The sequence below is a fragment of the Phyllobates terribilis genome, unplaced genomic scaffold, assembly GCF_046119375.1.
Source record: "Phyllobates terribilis strain yellow unplaced genomic scaffold, ASM4611937v1 Scaffold_236__1_contigs__length_3049075, whole genome shotgun sequence".
NCBI lineage: Eukaryota > Metazoa > Chordata > Amphibia > Anura > Dendrobatidae > Phyllobates > Phyllobates terribilis.
This window is the reverse complement of record NW_027362996.1, coordinates 373,551-388,843: the sequence shown is the minus strand read 5'-3', so window position 1 is coordinate 388,843 and position 15,293 is coordinate 373,551. Positions and strand designations below refer to the sequence as shown.

General features: G+C 46.3%; 10 non-coding genes and 3 pseudogenes across 10 annotated transcripts; all 13 read right to left on the bottom strand.

The window, feature by feature from the left end:
* Positions 1-347: 347 nt before the first annotated feature.
* Positions 348-538, bottom strand: LOC141217035 (U2 spliceosomal RNA). Its single transcript, XR_012285912.1, has one exon. It is a non-coding gene; the product is annotated as a U2 spliceosomal RNA (small nuclear RNA).
* Positions 539-1,656: 1,118 nt separating this feature from the next.
* On the bottom strand, positions 1,657-1,847 carry LOC141217034 (U2 spliceosomal RNA). Its single transcript, XR_012285911.1, has one exon. It is a non-coding gene; the product is annotated as a U2 spliceosomal RNA (small nuclear RNA).
* A 1,117-nt stretch (positions 1,848-2,964) lies between these two features.
* LOC141217033 (U2 spliceosomal RNA) lies at positions 2,965-3,155 on the bottom strand. Its single transcript, XR_012285910.1, has one exon. It is a non-coding gene; the product is annotated as a U2 spliceosomal RNA (small nuclear RNA).
* Positions 3,156-4,276: 1,121 nt separating this feature from the next.
* Positions 4,277-4,462, bottom strand: LOC141216803 (U2 spliceosomal RNA). The gene has a single exon (XR_012285807.1). It is a non-coding gene; the product is annotated as a U2 spliceosomal RNA (small nuclear RNA).
* A 789-nt stretch (positions 4,463-5,251) lies between these two features.
* On the bottom strand, positions 5,252-5,343 carry LOC141216948 (U2 spliceosomal RNA; annotated as a pseudogene).
* A 1,119-nt stretch (positions 5,344-6,462) lies between these two features.
* On the bottom strand, positions 6,463-6,648 carry LOC141216868 (U2 spliceosomal RNA). The gene has a single exon (XR_012285849.1). It is a non-coding gene; the product is annotated as a U2 spliceosomal RNA (small nuclear RNA).
* Positions 6,649-7,437: 789 nt separating this feature from the next.
* LOC141216947 (U2 spliceosomal RNA) lies at positions 7,438-7,529 on the bottom strand (annotated as a pseudogene).
* Positions 7,530-8,648: 1,119 nt separating this feature from the next.
* Positions 8,649-8,834, bottom strand: LOC141216802 (U2 spliceosomal RNA). Its single transcript, XR_012285806.1, has one exon. It is a non-coding gene; the product is annotated as a U2 spliceosomal RNA (small nuclear RNA).
* A 789-nt stretch (positions 8,835-9,623) lies between these two features.
* Positions 9,624-9,715, bottom strand: LOC141216946 (U2 spliceosomal RNA; annotated as a pseudogene).
* A 1,120-nt stretch (positions 9,716-10,835) lies between these two features.
* Positions 10,836-11,026, bottom strand: LOC141217032 (U2 spliceosomal RNA). Its single transcript, XR_012285909.1, has one exon. It is a non-coding gene; the product is annotated as a U2 spliceosomal RNA (small nuclear RNA).
* Positions 11,027-12,147: 1,121 nt separating this feature from the next.
* On the bottom strand, positions 12,148-12,338 carry LOC141217031 (U2 spliceosomal RNA). The gene has a single exon (XR_012285908.1). It is a non-coding gene; the product is annotated as a U2 spliceosomal RNA (small nuclear RNA).
* A 1,118-nt stretch (positions 12,339-13,456) lies between these two features.
* Positions 13,457-13,647, bottom strand: LOC141217029 (U2 spliceosomal RNA). The gene has a single exon (XR_012285906.1). It is a non-coding gene; the product is annotated as a U2 spliceosomal RNA (small nuclear RNA).
* Positions 13,648-14,767: 1,120 nt separating this feature from the next.
* Positions 14,768-14,958, bottom strand: LOC141217028 (U2 spliceosomal RNA). The gene has a single exon (XR_012285905.1). It is a non-coding gene; the product is annotated as a U2 spliceosomal RNA (small nuclear RNA).
* Between the last annotated feature and the right edge of the window lie 335 nt (positions 14,959-15,293).

Genomic DNA, 15,293 nt, shown 5'->3' with positions numbered 1-15,293 from the left:
ATACTGAAAGGTCAATTATATTGTGCAGCTTATCTCACCACCTGTAGTTATTTAGGTGAAAGCTCCAAAATGCTTGCCTAATATGTCTGTTTATCCAAAAGGAAGTATAGAGGGAGAGCTAGATAGATAGCATTGCATTACATTACATTACATGGCAATGCAATGCACAGTTGCTGAAGTTGAACCAAAATGAGCTTGTCATCTGGCTTCTGCAACTTTTAACATGAAAAATCCAATGAGGAGAAGAAAAGCAAAGCCAAAGAGTCCATCCCAAAATCCGACAAACAAGCAAAATGAACAAAAAGCATTGAATTCAATTCTTTCTGATTTTAGAAACTGCATTAAAGAAGGGGTGCACCGGTCCTGGAGATACTGCAATACCAGGTCAATGCGTGGAGTGGACAGAGCAAGCTCTTTTTCCATCTCCCTGTTCTAAAAATCCATTTAATATATGGTCCCCAGATAGGGGACGTATCAGATATTAAACTGATAAGAACAGATACTACACTTGATCTTAGCCAAAAGGCCGAGAAGCGATAACCAGAATTGGTTTCCGACTACGGTGCCACCCAAGGATTCTGAAAAGTCCATTTGTGGAGATGGCCACCTGGACTCCCGTTAAGAAGACATGCTGTCAACCTCTAGATCCCTCACATGCCTGCACTTTTCGGCTTGCTGCTGCTGCAATCCACGCGTTTTAGATCTGCATAACTCCACCTCTTTTAGCACAGTACCCTCAACCCCCGGCTGTTCCCACCCGCCTCAACACCGTTGGAAGGGAGGAGAACCAATTAAGGCGGGGGGGGGGGTGGAACGAGCAGCTGTCTACCCTTAGCAGGAGGGTTGCTGATTAATTACCTCTCCTGCTGCTGCTGCTGCTGGCTGTCCAGCAGCAGACTGAAGGTGGCTGCTGCTGTGCGCAGGTATATAAAGGCTCAGAGCCTATTATGACACGCGCAGCCAGCGTTCCATTGCCACATTCCGTCTACTGCAGGCGGGATACCTGGATGGCTGAATGTCACTGAGAAGCTCACAGAGACCGCCATAAGCAACAGTTTAAAAGAATGCCACAGACTAATCAACCAAACTTTTTGGGTTGGTTTCTCTTTTATAGTCTGCAGGCATTAAATGAAAGAAGTCAGTGTTCCAGCAGAGGGAGACGTTTCAGAAAAGGCATTGTAGCAAACCAAAAAAGAAATTTTAAGCGCAGCAGAGTAACCAGCTCACATACCTGTTAGCTCAGGTGAGTTTAAAAGGCTGCTGTTGATAACAAGGGCATTTGCTAAATAGATGGTGTGTGTGCAACAATATACTGAAAGGTCAATTATATTGTGCAGCTTATCTCACCACCTGTAGTTATTTAGGTGAAAGCTCCAAAATGCTTGCCTAATATGTCTGTTTATCCAAAAGGAAGTATAGAGGGAGAGCTAGATAGATAGCATTGCATTACATTACATTACATGGCAATGCAATGCACAGTTGCTGAAGTTGAACCAAAATGAGCTTGTCATCTGGCTTCTGCAACTCTTAACATGAAAAATCCAATGAGGAGAAGAAAAGCAAAGCCAAAGAGTCCATCCCAAAATCCGACAAACAAGCAAAATGAACAAAAAGCATTGAATTCAATTCTTTCTGATTTTAGAAACTGCATTAAAGAAGGGGTGCACCGGTCCTGGAGATACTGCAATACCAGGTCAATGCGTGGAGTGGACAGAGCAAGCTCTTTTTCCATCTCCCTGTTCTAAAAATCCATTTAATATATGGTCCCCAGATAGGGGACGTATCAGATATTAAACTGATAAGAACAGATACTACACTTGATCTTAGCCAAAAGGCCGAGAAGCGATAACCAGAATTGGTTTCCGACTACGGTGCCACCCAAGGATTCTGAAAAGTCCATTTGTGGAGATGGCCACCTGGACTCCCGTTAAGAAGACATGCTGTCAACCTCTAGATCCCTCACATGCCTGCACTTTTCGACTTGCTGCTGCTGCAATCCACGCGTTTTAGATCTGCATAACTCCACCTCTTTTAGCACAGTACCCTCAACCCCCGGCTGTTCCCACCCGCCTCAACACCGTTGGAAGGGAGGAGAACCAATTAAGGCGGGGGGGGGGTGGAACGAGCAGCTGTCTACCCTTAGCAGGAGGGTTGCTGATTAATTACCTCTCCTGCTGCTGCTGCTGGCTGTCCAGCAGCAGACTGAAGGTGGCTGCTGCTGTGCGCAGGTATATAAAGGCTCAGAGCCTATTATGACATGCGCAGCCAGCGTTCCATTGCCACATTCCGTCTACTGCAGGCGGGATACCTGGATGGCTGAATGTCACTGAGAAGCTCACAGAGACCGCCATAAGCAACAGTTTAAAAGAATGCCACAGACTAATCAACCAAACTTTTTGGGTTGGTTTCTCTTTTATAGTCTGCAGGCATTAAATGAAAGAAGTCAGTGTTCCAGCAGAGGGAGACAACGTTTCAGAAAAGGCATTGTAGCAAACCAAAAAAGAAATTTTAAGCGCAGCAGAGTAACCAGCTCACATACCTGTTAGCTCAGGTGAGTTTAAAAGGCTGCTGTTGATAACAAGGGCATTTGCTAAATAGATGGTGTGTGTGCAACAATATACTGAAAGGTCAATTATATTGTGCAGCTTATCTCACCACCTGTAGTTATTTAGGTGAAAGCTCCAAAATGCTTGCCTAATATGTCTGTTTATCCAAAAGGAAGTATAGAGGGAGAGCTAGATAGATAGCATTGCATTACATTACATTACATGGCAATGCAATGCACAGTTGCTGAAGTTGAACCAAAATGAGCTTGTCATCTGGCTTCTGCAACTTTTAACATGAAAAATCCAATGAGGAGAAGAAAAGCAAAGCCAAAGAGTCCATCCCAAAATCCGACAAACAAGCAAAATGAACAAAAAGCATTGAATTCAATTCTTTCTGATTTTAGAAACTGCATTAAAGAAGGGGTGCACCGGTCCTGGAGATACTGCAATACCAGGTCAATGCGTGGAGTGGACAGAGCAAGCTCTTTTTCCATCTCCCTGTTCTAAAAATCCATTTAATATATGGTCCCCAGATAGGGGACGTATCAGATATTAAACTGATAAGAACAGATACTACACTTGATCTTAGCCAAAAGGCCGAGAAGCGATAACCAGAATTGGTTTCCGACTACGGTGCCACCCAAGGATTCTGAAAAGTCCATTTGTGGAGATGGCCACCTGGACTCCCGTTAAGAAGACATGCTGTCAACCTCTAGATCCCTCACATGCCTGCACTTTTCGGCTTGCTGCTGCTGCAATCCACGCGTTTTAGATCTGCATAACTCCACCTCTTTTAGCACAGTACCCTCAACCCCCGGCTGTTCCCACCCGCCTCAACACCGTTGGAAGGGAGGAGAACCAATTAAGGCGGGGGGGGGGGTGGAACGAGCAGCTGTCTACCCTTAGCAGGAGGGTTGCTGATTAATTACCTCTCCTGCTGCTGCTGCTGCTGGCTGTCCAGCAGCAGACTGAAGGTGGCTGCTGCTGTGCGCAGGTATATAAAGGCTCAGAGCCTATTATGACACGCGCAGCCAGCGTTCCATTGCCACATTCCGTCTACTGCAGGCGGGATACCTGGATGGCTGAATGTCACTGAGAAGCTCACAGAGACCGCCATAAGCAACAGTTTAAAAGAATGCCACAGACTAATCAACCAAACTTTTTGGGTTGGTTTCTCTTTTATAGTCTGCAGGCATTAAATGAAAGAAGTCAGTGTTCCAGCAGAGGGAGACAACGTTTCAGAAAAGGCATTGTAGCAAACCAAAAAAGAAATTTTAAGCGCAGCAGAGTAACCAGCTCACATACCTGTTAGCTCAGGTGAGTTTAAAAGGCTGCTGTTGATAACAAGGGCATTTGCTAAATAGATGGTGTGTGTGCAACAATATACTGAAAGGTCAATTATATTGTGCAGCTTATCTCACCACCTGTAGTTATTTAGGTGAAAGCTCCAAAATGCTTGCCTAATATGTCTGTTTATCCAAAAGGAAGTATAGAGGGAGAGCTAGATAGATAGCATTGCATTACATTACATTACATGGCAATGCAATGCACAGTTGCTGAAGTTGAACCAAAATGAGCTTGTCATCTGGCTTCTGCAACTTTTAACATGAAAAATCCAATGAGGAGAAGAAAAGCAAAGCCAAAGAGTCCATCCCAAAATCCGACAAACAAGCAAAATGAACAAAAAGCATTGAATTCAATTCTTTCTGATTTTAGAAACTGCATTAAAGAAGGGGTGCACCGGTCCTGGAGATACTGCAATACCAGGTCAATGCGTGGAGTGGACAGAGCAAGCTCTTTTTCCATCTCCCTGTTCTAAAAATCCATTTAATATATGGTCCCCAGATAGGGGACGTATCAGATATTAAACTGATAAGAACAGATTTTTTTTTTTTTTATCGAAAGCCCGAATTCGTGTACAAAACCCGAGTGCGCTTAAAAAAGTGACAAGTGCCACAAAAAAAGTGCACTAGGATGCTGGTCTTCTTGAAACCCTCTCCAAAAGGAGAAGGGTCCCCCAAACCATTCCCCGTCCCTCCGAGCCAAAAGGCCACAGCGAGGAACAGGGACAAAAAGCCACCTCCAGCCGAAGCCAGAGGCGACCCAATCTTACCCCCAGCACCTGCCCGAGTTCTCACCCGAGCAAGGCACTGGGAGCCAAAGACTGTGCTCCCCTCCCGGAAGAGGGGAGCCAACAACGCTCTCCTCCCGAAAGAGGAGAGCCAGGGGGGTTCAGGGGGGAGCGGAACCTGATGGCCACACACTCCCCCCCTAGACCTGCCAAGAGAGGAACCCGTAAGGGAACCGCATCCCGACAAAATCCTAGTAGGACGTGACACACGTGAATAAGTGGACACACAGTGACAAAGAAATTAAATAAATAGTGAAGGTTTCACAGTATAATACTGCCCGGACCTTCGACCGGGAATTGAAAAATTCCCCACCCTAAGGCCAGAAGGCCCGGAATAAGGGTGTGTGCGAAGAAAGAAAATTTGAAGTGCTTGTGCAAATGTGCCATAAACTCAAGTGGGGTTCCCAATCCCAGTGAGTTAAGGCACCCCAGGGTCACCATTCCTGGGGCACTTCACACTTCGGGCTTTCGATCTTCCCCGGCCCAATGGCGTCGATCCTGGGGGGCCATGCTTTCCACCAGATGACTATATTAGCCACCTGGCGTACTAACAAGCGCCTAAACCCCAGTGTGCATAATGTATCAATCTACTAGGGCGGCCAACATCCAAAACCGCCTTTTCGAAAGATACTACACTTGATCTTAGCCAAAAGGCCGAGAAGCGATAACCAGAATTGGTTTCCGACTACGGTGCCACCCAAGGATTCTGAAAAGTCCATTTGTGGAGATGGCCACCTGGACTCCCGTTAAGAAGACATGCTGTCAACCTCTAGATCCCTCACATGCCTGCACTTTTCGGCTTGCTGCTGCTGCAATCCACGCGTTTTAGATCTGCATAACTCCACCTCTTTTAGCACAGTACCCTCAACCCCCGGCTGTTCCCACCCGCCTCAACACCGTTGGAAGGGAGGAGAACCAATTAAGGCGGGGGGGGGTGGAACGAGCAGCTGTCTACCCTTAGCAGGAGGGTTGCTGATTAATTACCTCTCCTGCTGCTGCTGCTGCTGGCTGTCCAGCAGCAGACTGAAGGTGGCTGCTGCTGTGCGCAGGTATATAAAGGCTCAGAGCCTATTATGACACGCGCAGCCAGCGTTCCATTGCCACATTCCGTCTACTGCAGGCGGGATACCTGGATGGCTGAATGTCACTGAGAAGCTCACAGAGACCGCCATAAGCAACAGTTTAAAAGAATGCCACAGACTAATCAACCAAACTTTTTGGGTTGGTTTCTCTTTTATAGTCTGCAGGCATTAAATGAAAGAAGTCAGTGTTCCAGCAGAGGGAGACAACGTTTCAGAAAAGGCATTGTAGCAAACCAAAAAAGAAATTTTAAGCGCAGCAGAGTAACCAGCTCACATACCTGTTAGCTCAGGTGAGTTTAAAAGGCTGCTGTTGATAACAAGGGCATTTGCTAAATAGATGGTGTGTGTGCAACAATATACTGAAAGGTCAATTATATTGTGCAGCTTATCTCACCACCTGTAGTTATTTAGGTGAAAGCTCCAAAATGCTTGCCTAATATGTCTGTTTATCCAAAAGGAAGTATAGAGGGAGAGCTAGATAGATAGCATTGCATTACATTACATTACATGGCAATGCAATGCACAGTTGCTGAAGTTGAACCAAAATGAGCTTGTCATCTGGCTTCTGCAACTTTTAACATGAAAAATCCAATGAGGAGAAGAAAAGCAAAGCCAAAGAGTCCATCCCAAAATCCGACAAACAAGCAAAATGAACAAAAAGCATTGAATTCAATTCTTTCTGATTTTAGAAACTGCATTAAAGAAGGGGTGCACCGGTCCTGGAGATACTGCAATACCAGGTCAATGCGTGGAGTGGACAGAGAAAGCTCTTTTTCCATCTCCCTGTTCTAAAAATCCATTTAATATATGGTCCCCAGATAGGGGACGTATCAGATATTAAACTGATAAGAACAGATTTTTTTTTTTTTTATCGAAAGCCCGAATTCGTGTACAAAACCCGAGTGCGCTTAAAAAAGTGACAAGTGCCACAAAAAAAGTGCACTAGGATGCTGGTCTTCTTGAAACCCTCTCCAAAAGGAGAAGGGTCCCCCAAACCATTCCCCGTCCCTCCGAGCCAAAAGGCCACAGCGAGGAACAGGGACAAAAAGCCACCTCCAGCCGAAGCCAGAGGCGACCCAATCTTACCCCCAGCACCTGCCCGAGTTCTCACCCGAGCAAGGCACTGGGAGCCAAAGACTGTGCTCCCCTCCCGGAAGAGGGGAGCCAACAACGCTCTCCTCCCGAAAGAGGAGAGCCAGGGGGGTTCAGGGGGGAGCGGAACCTGATGGCCACACACTCCCCCCCTAGACCTGCCAAGAGAGGAACCCGTAAGGGAACCGCATCCCGACAAAATCCTAGTAGGACGTGACACACGTGAATAAGTGGACACACAGTGACAAAGAAATTAAATAAATAGTGAAGGTTTCACAGTATAATACTGCCCGGACCTTCGACCGGGAATTGAAAAATTCCCCATCCTAAGGCCAGAAGGCCCGGAATAAGGGTGTGTGCGAAGAAAGAAAATTTGAAGTGCTTGTGCAAATGTGCCATAAACTCAAGTGGGGTTCCCAATCCCAGTGAGTTAAGGCACCCCAGGGTCACCATTCCTGGGGCACTTCAAACTTCGGGCTTTCGATCTTCCCCGGCCCAATGGCGTCGATCCTGGGGGGCCATGCTTTCCACCAGATGACTATATTAGCCACCTGGCGTACTAACAAGCGCCTAAACCCCAGTGTGCATAATGTATCAATCTACTAGGGCGGCCAACATCCAAAACCGCCTTTTCGAAAGATACTACACTTGATCTTAGCCAAAAGGCCGAGAAGCGATAACCAGAATTGGTTTCCGACTACGGTGCCACCCAAGGATTCTGAAAAGTCCATTTGTGGAGATGGCCACCTGGACTCCCGTTAAGAAGACATGCTGTCAACCTCTAGATCCCTCACATGCCTGCACTTTTCGGCTTGGTGCTGCTGCAATCCACGCGTTTTAGATCTGCATAACTCCACCTCTTTTAGCACAGTACCCTCAACCCCCGGCTGTTCCCACCCGCCTCAACACCGTTGGAAGGGAGGAGAACCAATTAAGGCGGGGGGGGGTGGAACGAGCAGCTGTCTACCCTTAGCAGGAGGGTTGCTGATTAATTACCTCTCCTGCTGCTGCTGCTGCTGGCTGTCCAGCAGCAGACTGAAGGTGGCTGCTGCTGTGCGCAGGTATATAAAGGCTCAGAGCCTATTATGACACGCGCAGCCAGCGTTCCATTGCCACATTCCGTCTACTGCAGGCGGGATACCTGGATGGCTGAATGTCACTGAGAAGCTCACAGAGACCGCCATAAGCAACAGTTTAAAAGAATGCCACAGACTAATCAACCAAACTTTTTGGGTTGGTTTCTCTTTTATAGTCTGCAGGCATTAAATGAAAGAAGTCAGTGTTCCAGCAGAGGGAGACAACGTTTCAGAAAAGGCATTGTAGCAAACCAAAAAAGAAATTTTAAGCGCAGCAGAGTAACCAGCTCACATACCTGTTAGCTCAGGTGAGTTTAAAAGGCTGCTGTTGATAACAAGGGCATTTGCTAAATAGATGGTGTGTGTGCAACAATATACTGAAAGGTCAATTATATTGTGCAGCTTATCTCACCACCTGTAGTTATTTAGGTGAAAGCTCCAAAATGCTTGCCTAATATGTCTGTTTATCCAAAAGGAAGTATAGAGGGAGAGCTAGATAGATAGCATTGCATTACATTACATTACATGGCAATGCAATGCACAGTTGCTGAAGTTGAACCAAAATGAGCTTGTCATCTGGCTTCTGCAACTTTTAACATGAAAAATCCAATGAGGAGAAGAAAAGCAAAGCCAAAGAGTCCATCCCAAAATCCGACAAACAAACAAAATGAACAAAAAGCATTGAATTCAATTCTTTCTGATTTTAGAAACTGCATTAAAGAAGGGGTGCACCGGTCCTGGAGATACTGCAATACCAGGTCAATGCGTGGAGTGGACAGAGCAAGCTCTTTTTCCATCTCCCTGTTCTAAAAATCCATTTAATATATGGTCCCCAGATAGGGGACGTATCAGATATTAAACTGATAAGAACAGATTTTTTTTTTTTTTATCGAAAGCCCGAATTCGTGTACAAAACCCGAGTGCGCTTAAAAAAGTGACAAGTGCCACAAAAAAAGTGCACTAGGATGCTGGTCTTCTTGAAACCCTCTCCAAAAGGAGAAGGGTCCCCCAAACCATTCCCCGTCCCTCCGAGCCAAAAGGCCACAGCGAGGAACAGGGACAAAAAGCCACCTCCAGCCGAAGCCAGAGGCGACCCAATCTTACCCCCAGCACCTGCCCGAGTTCTCACCCGAGCAAGGCACTGGGAGCCAAAGACTGTGCTCCCCTCCCGGAAGAGGGGAGCCAACAACGCTCTCCTCCCGAAAGAGGAGAGCCAGGGGGGTTCAGGGGGGAGCGGAACCTGATGGCCACACACTCCCCCCCTAGACCTGCCAAGAGAGGAACCCGTAAGGGAACCGCATCCCGACAAAATCCTAGTAGGACGTGACACACGTGAATAAGTGGACACACAGTGACAAAGAAATTAAATAAATAGTGAAGGTTTCACAGTATAATACTGCCCGGACCTTCGACCGGGAATTGAAAAATTCCCCATCCTAAGGCCAGAAGGCCCGGAATAAGGGTGTGTGCGAAGAAAGAAAATTTGAAGTGCTTGTGCAAATGTGCCATAAACTCAAGTGGGGTTCCCAATCCCAGTGAGTTAAGGCACCCCAGGGTCACCATTCCTGGGGCACTTCACACTTCGGGCTTTCGATCTTCCCCGGCCCAATGGCGTCGATCCTGGGGGGCCATGCTTTCCACCAGATGACTATATTAGCCACCTGGCGTACTAACAAGCGCCTAAACCCCAGTGTGCATAATGTATCAATCTACTAGGGCGGCCAACATCCAAAACCGCCTTTTCGAAAGATACTACACTTGATCTTAGCCAAAAGGCCGAGAAGCGATAACCAAAATTGGTTTCTGACTACGGTGCCACCCAAGGATTCTGAAAAGTCCATTTGTGGAGATGGCCACCTGGACTCCCGTTAAGAAGACATGCTGTCAACCTCTAGATCCCTCACATGCCTGCACTTTTCGGCTTGCTGCTGCTGCAATCCACGCGTTTTAGATCTGCATAACTCCACCTCTTTTAGCACAGTACCCTCAACCCCCGGCTGTTCCCACCCGCCTCAACACCGTTGGAAGGGAGGAGAACCAATTAAGGCGGGGGGGGGGTGGAACGAGCAGCTGTCTACCCTTAGCAGGAGGGTTGCTGATTAATTACCTCTCCTGCTGCTGCTGCTGCTGGCTGTCCAGCAGCAGACTGAAGGTGGCTGCTGCTGTGCGCAGGTATATAAAGGCTCAGAGCCTATTATGACACGCGCAGCCAGCGTTCCATTGCCACATTCCGTCTACTGCAGGCGGGATACCTGGATGGCTGAATGTCACTGAGAAGCTCACAGAGACCGCCATAAGCAACAGTTTAAAAGAATGCCACAGACTAATCAACCAAACTTTTTGGGTTGGTTTCTCTTTTATAGTCTGCAGGCATTAAATGAAAGAAGTCAGTGTTCCAGCAGAGGGAGACAACGTTTCAGAAAAGGCATTGTAGCAAACCAAAAAAGAAATTTTAAGCGCAGCAGAGTAACCAGCTCACATACCTGTTAGCTCAGGTGAGTTTAAAAGGCTGCTGTTGATAACAAGGGCATTTGCTAAATAGATGGTGTGTGTGCAACAATATACTGAAAGGTCAATTATATTGTGCAGCTTATCTCACCACCTGTAGTTATTTAGGTGAAAGCTCCAAAATGCTTGCCTAATATGTCTGTTTATCCAAAAGGAAGTATAGAGGGAGAGCTAGATAGATAGCATTGCATTACATTACATTACATGGCAATGCAATGCACAGTTGCTGAAGTTGAACCAAAATGAGCTTGTCATCTGGCTTCTGCAACTTTTAACATGAAAAATCCAATGAGGAGAAGAAAAGCAAAGCCAAAGAGTCCATCCCAAAATCCAACAAACAAGCAAAATGAACAAAAAGCATTGAATTCAATTCTTTCTGATTTTAGAAACTGCATTAAAGAAGGGGTGCACCGGTCCTGGAGATACTGCAATACCAGGTCAATGCGTGGAGTGGACAGAGCAAGCTCTTTTTCCATCTCCCTGTTCTAAAAATCCATTTAATATATGGTCCCCAGATAGGGGACGTATCAGATATTAAACTGATAAGAACAGATACTACACTTGATCTTAGCCAAAAGGCCGAGAAGCGATAACCAGAATTGGTTTCCGACTACGGTGCCACCCAAGGATTCTGAAAAGTCCATTTGTGGAGATGGCCACCTGGACTCCCGTTAAGAAGACATGCTGTCAACCTCTAGATCCCTCACATGCCTGCACTTTTCGGCTTGCTGCTGCTGCAATCCACGCGTTTTAGATCTGCATAACTCCACCTCTTTTAGCACAGTACCCTCAACCCCCGGCTGTTCCCACCCGCCTCAACACCGTTGGAAGGGAGGAGAACCAATTAAGGCGGGGGGGGGGGTGGAACGAGCAGCTGTCTACCCTTAGCAGGAGGGTTGCTGATTAATTACCTCTCCTGCTGCTGCTGCTGCTGGCTGTCCAGCAGCAGACTGAAGGTGGCTGCTGCTGTGCGCAGGTATATAAAGGCTCAGAGCCTATTATGACACGCGCAGCCAGCGTTCCATTGCCACATTCCGTCTACTGCAGGCGGGATACCTGGATGGCTGAATGTCACTGAGAAGCTCACAGAGACCGCCATAAGCAACAGTTTAAAAGAATGCCACAGACTAATCAACCAAACTTTTTGGGTTGGTTTCTCTTTTATAGTCTGCAGGCATTAAATGAAAGAAGTCAGTGTTCCAGCAGAGGGAGACAACGTTTCAGAAAAGGTATTGTAGCAAACCAAAAAAGAAATTTTAAGCGCAGCAGAGTAACCAGCTCACATACCTGTTAGCTCAGGTGAGTTTAAAAGGCTGCTGTTGATAACAAGGGCATTTGCTAAATAGATGGTGTGTGTGCAACAATATACTGAAAGGTCAATTATATTGTGCAGCTTATCTCACCACCTGTAGTTATTTAGGTGAAAGCTCCAAAATGCTTGCCTAATATGTCTGTTTATCCAAAAGGAAGTATAGAGGGAGAGCTAGATAGATAGCATTGCATTACATTACATTACATGGCAATGCAATGCACAGTTGCTGAAGTTGAACCAAAATGAGCTTGTCATCTGGCTTCTGCAACTTTTAACATGAAAAATCCAATGAGGAGAAGAAAAGCAAAGCCAAAGAGTCCATCCCAAAATCCGACAAACAAGCAAAATGAACAAAAAGCATTGAATTCAATTCTTTCTGATTTTAGAAACTGCATTAAAGAAGGGGTGCACCGGTCCTGGAGATACTGCAATACCAGGTCAATGCGTGGAGTGGACAGAGCAAGCTCTTTTTCCATCTCCCTGTTCTAAAAATCCATTTAATATATGGTCCCCAGATAGGGGACGTATCAGATATTAAACTGATAAGAACAGATACTACACTTGATCTTAGCCAAAAGGCCGAGAAGCGATAACCAGAATTGGTTTCCGACTACGGTGCCACCCAAGGATTCTGAAAAGTCCATTTGTGGAGATGGCCACCTGGACTCCCGTTAAGAAGACATGCTGTCAACCTCTAGATCCCTCACATGCCTGCACTTTTCGGCTTGCTGCTGCTGCAATCCACGCGTTTTAGATCTGCATAACTCCACCTCTTTTAGCACAGTACCCTCAACCCCCGGCTGTTCCCACCCGCCTCAACACCGTTGGAAGGGAGGAGAACCAATTAAGGCGGGGGGGGTGGAACGAGCAGCTGTCTACCCTTAGCAGGAGGGTTGCTGATTAATTACCTCTCCTGCTGCTGCTGCTGCTGGCTGTCCAGCAGCAGACTGAAGGTGGCTGCTGCTGTGCGCAGGTATATAAAGGCTCAGAGCCTATTATGACACGCGCAGCCAGCGTTCCATTGCCACATTCCGTCTACTGCAGGCGGGATACCTGGATGGCTGAATGTCACTGAGAAGCTCACAGAGACCGCCATAAGCAACAGTTTAAAAGAATGCCACAGACTAATCAACCAAACTTTTTGGGTTGGTTTCTCTTTTATAGTCTGCAGGCATTAAATGAAAGAAGTCAGTGTTCCAGCAGAGGGAGACAACGTTTCAGAAAAGGCATTGTAGCAAACCAAAAAAGAAATTTTAAGCGCAGCAGAGTAACCAGCTCACATACCTGTTAGCTCAGGTGAGTTTAAAAGGCTGCTGTTGATAACAAGGGCATTTGCTAAATAGATGGTGTGTGTGCAACAATATACTGAAAGGTCAATTATATTGTGCAGCTTATCTCACCACCTGTAGTTATTTAGGTGAAAGCTCCAAAATGCTTGCCTAATATGTCTGTTTATCCAAAAGGAAGTATAGAGGGAGAGCTAGATAGATAGCATTGCATTACATTACATTACATGGCAATGCAATGCACAGTTGCTGAAGTTGAACCAAAATGAGCTTGTCATCTGGCTTCTGCAACTTTTAACATGAAAAATCCAATGAGGAGAAGAAAAGCAAAGCCAAAGAGTCCATCCCAAAATCCGACAAACAAGCAAAATGAACAAAAAGCATTGAATTCAATTCTTTCTGATTTTAGAAACTGCATTAAAGAAGGGGTGCACCGGTCCTGGAGATACTGCAATACCAGGTCAATGCGTGGAGTGGACAGAGCAAGCTCTTTTTCCATCTCCCTGTTCTAAAAATCCATTTAATATATGGTCCCCAGATAGGGGACGTATCAGATATTAAACTGATAAGAACAGATACTACACTTGATCTTAGCCAAAAGGCCGAGAAGCGATAACCAGAATTGGTTTCCGACTACGGTGCCACCCAAGGATTCTGAAAAGTCCATTTGTGGAGATGGCCACCTGGACTCCCGTTAAGAAGACATGCTGTCAACCTCTAGATCCCTCACATGCCTGCACTTTTCGGCTTGCTGCTGCTGCAATCCACGCGTTTTAGATCTGCATAACTCCACCTCTTTTAGCACAGTACCCTCAACCCCCGGCTGTTCCCACCCGCCTCAACACCGTTGGAAGGGAGGAGAACCAATTAAGGCGGGGGGGGGGTGGAACGAGCAGCTGTCTACCCTTAGCAGGAGGGTTGCTGATTAATTACCTCTCCTGCTGCTGCTGCTGCTGGCTGTCCAGCAGCAGACTGAAGGTGGCTGCTGCTGTGCGCAGGTATATAAAGGCTCAGAGCCTATTATGACACGCGCAGCCAGCGTTCCATTGCCACATTCCGTCTACTGCAGGCGGGATACCTGGATGGCTGAATGTCACTGAGAAGCTCACAGAGACCGCCATAAGCAACAGTTTAAAAGAATGCCACAGACTAATCAACCAAACTTTTTGGGTTGGTTTCTCTTTTATAGTCTGCAGGCATTAAATGAAAGAAGTCAGTGTTCCAGCAGAGGGAGACAACGTTTCAGAAAAGGCATTGTAGCAAACCAAAAAAGAAATTTTAAGCGCAGCAGAGTAACCAGCTCACATACCTGTTAGCTCAGGTGAGTTTAAAAGGCTGCTGTTGATAACAAGGGCATTTGCTAAATAGATGGTGTGTGTGCAACAATATACTGAAAGGTCAATTATATTGTGCAGCTTATCTCACCACCTGTAGTTATTTAGGTGAAAGCTCCAAAATGCTTGCCTAATATGTCTGTTTATCCAAAAGGAAGTATAGAGGGAGAGCTAGATAGATAGCATTGCATTACATTACATTACATGGCAATGCAATGCACAGTTGCTGAAGTTGAACCAAAATGAGCTTGTCATCTGGCTTCTGCAACTTTTAACATGAAAAATCCAATGAGGAGAAGAAAAGCAAAGCCAAAGAGTCCATCCCAAAATCCGACAAACAAGCAAAATGAACAAAAAGCATTGAATTCAATTCTTTCTGATTTTAGAAACTGCATTAAAGAAGGGGTGCACCGGTCCTGGAGATACTGCAATACCAGGTCAATGCGTGGAGTGGACAGAGCAAGCTCTTTTTCCATCTCCCTGTTCTAAAAATCCATTTAATATATGGTCCCCAGATAGGGGACGTATCAGATATTAAACTGATAAGAACAGATACTACACTTGATCTTAGCCAAAAGGCCGAGAAGCGATAACCAGAATTGGTTTCCGACTACGGTGCCACCCAAGGATTCTGAAAAGTCCATTTGTGGAGATGGCCACCTGGACTCCCGTTAAGAAGACATGCTGTCAACCTCTAGATCCCTCACATGCCTGCACTTTTCGGCTTGCTGCTGCTGCAATCCACGCGTTTTAGATCTGCATAACTCCACCTCTTTTAGCACAGTACCCTCAACCCCCGGCTGTTCCCACCCGCCTCAACACCGTTGGAAGGGAGGAGAACCAATTAAGGCGGGGGGGGGTGGAACGAGCAGCTGTCTACCCTTAGCAGGAGGGTTGCTGATTAATTACCTCTCCTGCTGCTGCTG